Genomic DNA, 8,432 nt, shown 5'->3' with positions numbered 1-8,432 from the left:
CCAAAGAAACAGGAAAAAAACTAAAATTTACTTAAAGACATTTTATATAAATATAGCACTAAAGGCAAGTCATTTATTTTTAGGGATCAACTAAATAATGAGTAACATTCCATTAATTATGGACTTAAATAGAGGGGAAAGAGACTAATTTATAACAAGCCCAAGTAAATGTCTCTAATATTAGCATTCACTACTGTCTTCTCAGGAAATGCATAGACGCAGCCAAACAAAAGATGTCTATTGAATTCTGGTGGAAATGGTAACATATAATCAGAAGGTTCCAAACTTTGTCAAATTCTAATGTACAATATGATCTTTTGGGGGCTATTTAATATATTATGTTCTTATTGTTTGTTGATAACTGTGTAAATTCTACACTGTTTTAAAAAAGTTTGCTTTCTTTTTGAGTGCTAGAACAATTTATGTAACACAAAAATTTTCTATTTCTTGAAAGTTTGAATATTCCACTGGTGATACAGTTAGGAATCAAATACATTTTGGAGGTAATTCTTTGAAAAAAATTGCAGTCATCCATGGTCACTGGAATATTGATATTTTCTTTTCTTTTAGAATTTCAATTGTTTATTCTTATGAAACCATATATTAAAGATTTCTTCTCTGCAACTGTTGATAAATCTTACTTAGATGGTCTGAAGTATGAAAGAACAACTCACTGATGAGAATCCAGACAAACAAGTGATAAATCAAAAGAACAAATTTAGGAGTGTGGTTTCTTTGTTCCAAGAACTTGTTGTGAGCATAAATCCATTTAATTATGTAATTAAGACAGAATAGTAGGAGATGACCATTGCAGACAATAATGTAAATATTGTACATCTTTAAAAAGTAATGTAAGAAACAAGACAGAAATACAACCAAAGAAACCAGACGTACAATACTTATGATTGGTTTAAATTTATATACCAAGTCATAAAAATGTCACAAAGTTTAAAAAACAATATCAATAAGAACAAAAACAAAAAATAAGATCACACAAATACATCTGCATATCTATATCTATCATTTATATCTATGTGACATGCTCTATGAGTTGATACTTCATGAATTAATCATTCTAATCAAGTTTAGACTATAAAGTTTCTATTTAAAATCTTCTGTATTACATTTGCATCATTTTTCCACCTTGGGAATCCACAAGGATTCCCAAGGGCACAGAGGATGATTTAGAAGCAGAATTATCTCATAATTTCTCAATTTTTTAAAAAAAGTTTCAAGCTAACAACTAAATAACAATACTAAAAATATTACCAGATTCCATTTTCTGATAACATTTTTTCTCTAAACATTTTTGACAGCTTTATTAAGATATAATGTATATATCATAAAATCACCTGTTTCAAATATAAGATTCAGTTTTTTAGTATATTTACAGAGTTTTATAACCATTACCACAATCAATTTAAAAATATTTTCTTCATCCCACAATGGAAATCTACCCATTTGTGGTTACTCCTATTCCTACCCATCTGCTTTCTGTCTGTTTGATTTCCCTTTTCTGGGTATTTCACATTAATAGTATCATATAATATGTGGTCTTTTGTATCAGGTTTCTTTCACTTAGCACAAGTGAAATTAGTCTAAGTTGAAGCATGTATCAATACTTCATTATATTTTATAGCTGATTATTATAACATTTTATAGATATGTAACATTTTGAGTATCTCTTTGCCCATTGATGGACATTTCGGTTGTTTCTGCTTTTTAACTATTATGAATGATGCTACTCCGAACATTTGTGTACAAATCATTGTGTGGGAACACCTTGTGATTTCTCTAGGATAGATACATAGGAATGGAATTACTGGGTCATATGGTAACTCTATGTTTAATATTTTGAGAAACTGCTAAAATCATTTTCAAAGTGGCTGCACCATTTTGTAGTCTCTCCAACAGTATACCAAGATTTCAATTTCTCTACATCCTCACCAACATTTGTTATTGTCCATCCTTGCATTTACAGCCATTCTATATAGGTATAAAGTGGTATTGATTCATTTTGTATTGTGGATCTCATTGTAGCTTTGATTCACATTTCTCTACTGAATATTGATGTTGCATATCTTTTCATGTCCTTATTAGCCACTGCAATATCGTCTTTGATGAAATGTCTATTCAAATCTTTTGCTTATTTTTAAACAATATTTCTCACCTTCTTATTTTGAATTGTTAGTATTGTTTATACTATATTCTGGATATAAGTCCCTTATCAGATATATGATTTCCAAATATTTTGTCCCACTTTGAGGGTTTTCTTTTGACTTCTTGATGGTTTCTTTTGAAGTGCAAAAGTTTAAAATTTTGATGACGTCCAATTTATCTGCTTTTTCTTTTATCATTTATGTTTTCATTCTGGTATGTGAGAAACCATTGCCTAACCAAAATTCAACAAGATTTACTGCTATGTTTTCTTATAGGAGTTTTATAGTTTTGAATCTTAAATTTAGTTGTATGATTCATTTTGAGTTCATTTTTGGATGTGGTGTAGGGTAGGGGCACAAATTCATACTTTTGTGTGGGGATATCCAATCATCCCAGTACCACTTCTTGAAATACTAACTTTTCCCTCTTGAATTTTCTAGTCAACTTTGTTACAGTTCAGTTGACCATAAATGCACGGGTTTATTTCTGACTCTCAATTCAATTCCATTTACCTGTATATATATCCTGATGCCAGTACACTGTTGTCTTGGTTATAATTACAGCTTTGTAGTAAGTTTTGATATCAGAAAGTGTAAGTCCTCAAATTTTCTTCTTTCTCAAGATTGTTTGACTATTCTAGGTCCTTTGATTTTTATATAAAATGTAGCGTTGGTTTGTCAACTTCTTTACAAAAGCCAGCTGTGACTTTTGACAGGGACTGTGTTAAATCTGTAGATCAATTCAGGGAATGTTGCCATCTTAAAATATTAAGTATTCTGATCCATGATCATGGGAAGTCTTTCCATTTATTTAGATCATCTTTAATTTTTCAACAATATTGTCTAAGTAGAAGTCCTGTTTTTCTTTTGTTAAATTTATTCCTAAGTATTTTACTCTTTTTGATGGTATCTGGAATATAATCTGGTTTTGAAATTTCATATTCAGATTGTTCATTGATAGTATATAGAGATTCAGTTGAATTTTGTATATTAATTTTGTATCTTGTGACCTTCCTGAGCTTATTCTAGTAGTTGTATAGTGGATCTTTAGGGTTTTTCAAATAAAATATTATATGTTATTTACAAATAAAGATAGCTTTCTGACTTCCCTTTCAATTTGGATGCTTTTGATTTCTTTTTTATCATCCAATTATTCTTCAAACAATTTTTAAACAAAACAAATTTTTAAACATTTAGTTTAGTTACTTCCTGTTTTTCCTTCACCATCCCTCTCTGTTTTGTGGAAGTAATGGTATTGGTGGATTTTTGTTGTTGTTGTTGTTGTTGTTGTTATTCTTTTGAATACTTTCATGGTGGCCTGTTCATAATTAAGGAAGGAAATTAACATTTCTTATGTTAATTTCTTGGCAACAGACATTAGTATAGACATACATTTTAACCTTGTAAGGTCAATATTACTACTTTCTTATTATGGGTAAAGAACCAATGATCATGAAGTATATAATTTGACATTTAGGGATTGGATTTGAAATTTTGACATAGTCTGCAGGCTATAGTCTTCAGGCTACAGGTCATGTTCTTTCCTATACATCATGCCAATTTGCTTTTCATGTTGCTTCATAGTTATTAATTCATTTTCTAAAATAAAAATAAACCTCTGTCATGAAATTAATATCAAATAAGCTTTAGGCCATGTAAGTTTTTCCCTGTATTAAATTATTTTAGCAGTTTTTTTCTGTTTTTATTTTTTTTCCCCAGGGGGAAAAAAGTATTGTTTTAAATTTCAATACCCTGACTTTTATGTTATTTGGTTGTCAGAAGTTATTGGGGATTTTTATTTGTTTTGTTTTTTGTTTTTTTCCTTCCTGCTTGAATAGATTCATTGCTGCTTTATCCTTCACTGAAACACTACAGGTATATGGAAATTTTAAGCAGAAATAAAGTCCATTGAGTTGAGTTAACCATTGCTACAGTCACAGAAGTCACAGGGCAAAAGTAGAAATAATCATCTGGTATCCTGTCATGAGTGGAAGAACCCAGGAAACTGTAGAATAATAAATTCAACAGTATAATACTAAACTACAGATAGATTGTTTTATCCTTAGCCTGCCAATGAAAGTGTCCCAAGATTTTACAAATCTATACTAACTCATTCTCTTCCAGCAAAATGATTGCATTTGTGTTATATCACATAAGTCATACAACCACTGACCATTATAACAAAGCAAAAAAAAAGCCAAATGGAGGTCAAAGATACAAACGATATAATAACATTAAATATATGAGGATTAAATATAATATCCTTGAAACAAGGATCCAAGTCTTACATTCTTCTGTATCATTTATATTCTCTTCAGAGAATTATTAGTCACATTTTAGTATATTTGTTTATAAATATTAAGCAACACATTTTGCGTATAGGTGTTGCTGTAGGCTGTAATACGAAGAGGCTGTCTAGTTTGATTGGTTTATGATTTTTTTGGTGTTGTTTTTTTTTTGCAAACTTTAGTTGTTCCCTGCCATCATTACTATTTTTTTGCCATAATTGTGAACAGTTGTGCTATTAATTAAAAATCAACTTACTTTTTACTTAAGTGAATTTTAATGAGTACAAGTGTATTTATACAAGTATATTTATACCTACATACATACACACACATACACATACACATATATGGTACCAAAGTTATGTCATAGATACTACTTAGCAAAGATAGCTCAGCACTTGCTTAAATAAAGTAAAAATTTTGGTTTTTGTAAAAAGTAGAATCATTTATCACCAGTTATTTCTACAAAGATGATTGTAGAAATATCTTTTTGTCTAAATAGCTGCACTGGCAAGGAACATGAAATTCCATAATCAGAGAGGCATCAACATTTTTGTGTAAATAGGGTCATATTTTAAGTAATAGATTAGTTAATAGATGTCTGGGATCATGATGGTGGGACTGAATATAAAAGAACAGCCTTGCAGGAGGAGAGTAAGAAAAAATGGAGAATGGCACTGAAAAACATAATCCAGGAGTGGGTCAAAGTTTCTTATTTGTATTATTAATTGCTTTTATCAGTTAGTTTTAGCTGAGCATACGGCAGAGCATTTATTTCTTTGCTGATAACTGAGATAGATGAATCTAGTAAATCCTTAAAGCTACCTATTTTTAGAAAACCCAATTCTAATATCAGTAACTTATCATAAAAAATAATAGCAATGCAGTTACCATTGTTTGGAATAATTTAGTATTAACACTTTTAGGGGAATATTTGCTTTAGCAAAACAGAAAATTACAGTGACATGTCACAATATTTCTTTCCAGGTATGCCTATGAACGCACATAAACAAAAACAGAATGCACATACTCTGTTTCAGTTGTTTCATGAATCCCACTAAAGCCAATCCATGGTCCCAGGGAAAGAACTCATAGTTTAAAGCATAGTTGTTGAATAACTAAAATCTGTTAGCAAATAAAAGTGCCATTAAAAGGTAATATGTGGTTATTATGCAAAGTGGGTTTCTACTAAGATCTCTTTTGGTCTCGGGTTTGGATCACATATTTCTCAGGAGAACTATCCTCTAAAAATAGAATCCCCATGGGGTCCTAATACACACTTACTGGAATATTTATTAATTTAGATGAAAACACTTGTCACTTTTAAAATTCTAAATGGACAAGCATTGTTTCCAGTGCCCTCAAGTTTGAGTTATCTCTAGTTCTACGTTCTACTACTGCGAAAGAGTTTTCCTGTTTTGTTCATAGTGTCTCATTAGCACATGGGTGATTTTAACTTAAATTAAATTGGTCTCGCAAAGAATACTTTTCTGACTACCTCACATTGTAAATAGCTCATAGATCACTCTGGCTATTGCATTTATAAAACATTATTAAATGATGATTCTAAGGATGGGGAAGATATTGCTGCAAGATTATGTTCTCCTTTATATTTAATTTAATATAAACATATGTTGTATTTGAAACAGATTTTATAGTGTGGTGTATTATTTCCAATTCCCTTAACTACCTTATAATGGGTAAAGTCACGCTATGGTGCCTGTACAAGATGTACAACAGAAAAAAAAGCAAATTATGATTGATGCTTGTAATCTTTATACCCAAACACCATTTACTAGGTGTGGCCCAAAGAAATACACTATTGAATTTAAAATAGGTAAAAGTGTGCCTTGTTTTCAATAATGTTGGAAGATTCGTATATACAACTCTAGTTAGATATATAGCGAGATTGATATTTGTTATTATTATTATTATTGTTATTATTTGAATTCAAGTTTAGAGCCAAATATAAGAGAAAAAAAACTTCATGTTTTATAAATTTGCAACCTTAAAAAAGTAAACAAACAAAAAACCCTGTCTGATACGATTTGGAAAATACTCCATATTGTATATCTCAGAAGGAACAGATTAAATAATACAATTTTTCCAAGCCTATCCAGACTACTGTGAATTTTTTTCTTAAATTTGTATTAAATTTATTGTGGTGACATTGGTTAGTAAAATTATATTTAGGCTTCAAGTGTACAATTCTATAATACATCATCTATGTATTACATTGTGTGTTCACCACCCAGAGTTAATTCTCCTTCCATCACCATATATGTGGCCCTCTTTTCCCTCTTCTACTTCCCCTTTCACCCTTACCCTCAACCACTAAACTGTTGTCTGTTTCTATGAGTTCTTGTTTGTTGTCTTGTCCATTTGTTGCTTTCAGTCTTATATACCACATATGAGTGAAGTTATATCATTCTTAGCTTTTATTGTCTGACTTATTTTACTTAGCTTGATAACCTGAAGATCCATCCATGTTGCCACAAATGGCAGTATTTCATCTCACAGCCAAGGAAATATTCTATTGTATATATGTACCACATCTTCTTTATCCAGTCATCTATCAAAGGACATTTTCATTCTTTCCATGTCTTGGCCACAGGTTTTTCTCTCATTAAACTGCCATTTTTCACTGGGAGAAAAAAATGAAAAAAGTAGAACTGGTGTTGAGATTATCAGGTGTGCAGTGGAGGATATAAAACTACTGAGTATCCCAGCCCTTATTAACTGAAAAAGTTGGTCATATAGATAAAAGCTTGGACCATTCATTAAAAACACAATTCTAGGTTAATCAGGTGACTATCTAATTGGCTACCTTCAGGAAATGACTTAGGGTAATTTTCAGGATTTTTCAAGAGTAAAAAGACTTCACCTCCCCTAAACATGGCTCCTGAGGAAGAACTAATTAGTTCCTGTGAAATGCTGAGCTAATAAGCTACACTTCATTGTCATCAACGGATTGTGATGTAGAAAAGCACACTCATTTATAAATAAACTTTCGCACCTATATCCAAAATAAATCATTAGCTCATGCATCATTGCTAATCCCTTTCTGAGCAGATAGTTTAAATTATTGAAAAACAAGTCCAAAGTAATATTTGAGGAGCATTAATTAAATAGTGTCACTAAGTCTACCAAGTGCCAGGCAGTGTATGAAGCACTGGAATTACAAAAAGAAGCACAATAGATTCTCTTTTCTTGGAGGAAGATAGCACACAATCAGAATAGTTTATGGCATGTGGTGGGACAACATATCTTCTGGCAGTGTGACTACTGCTCCAGCACTGTTGTTTATCACAACCATGAAGACCTTGGACCTGCCGCTGAGACTATGCATGCTTGATAGGCATTAACTTATTCACGCTTATGGCAGCGATGAGAGACAAGTAACATTCTCCACCACACCCCCACCCACAATTTTACACATGAGAAAATGCTATAGGAGACAAAGGAGCTCAGAACCAAATTTGTTGTCTATATTTAACAACCGCACAGCACTCTATAAAATGAAAAATGACCTTCACCGAGAGTTATTGTCCCACCTTGTGTTCTTTTGGCCCAATTTACTTTTATTTTAAATTTATCATTTTTTAAAACGCACTTTTATACCATTTCAAATTTTATTTAAGAGGTGGATAATGCAAAAGTGTCTCATTGGCTTCTGTGATGCAATAGGCTCCTGGGTTTTCTTCTAACTTCTAAGGATTTCTGTAGATGTTCTGCAGACTCATCTTCTATCCATTGAATGTACATTTCACATGACTTGAGAAAAACTCTACGTCATACTCCATAGACAATCTTGTCCATTCCCATAGCCTTAATTTCTACCCACGTGCAACTGATTCACAATTTACCTTTCATTCATCCTACCTTCTGAGTGCAGAGCTAGTATGTTCATCCATCTCCTGAAAATCTCAGGGTGGAACTTCAGTTATTCACTCATTATTTCAATCCTTATCCACCAATATAATAA

The sequence above is a fragment of the Rhinolophus sinicus genome, chromosome 3 (assembly GCF_057876585.1).
Source record: "Rhinolophus sinicus isolate RSI-liver-muscle chromosome 3, RSI-T2T, whole genome shotgun sequence".
Taxonomy (NCBI): Eukaryota; Metazoa; Chordata; class Mammalia; order Chiroptera; family Rhinolophidae; genus Rhinolophus; species Rhinolophus sinicus.
The sequence above is the reverse complement of the archived record's forward strand: the minus strand, read 5'-3'. Positions refer to the sequence as shown.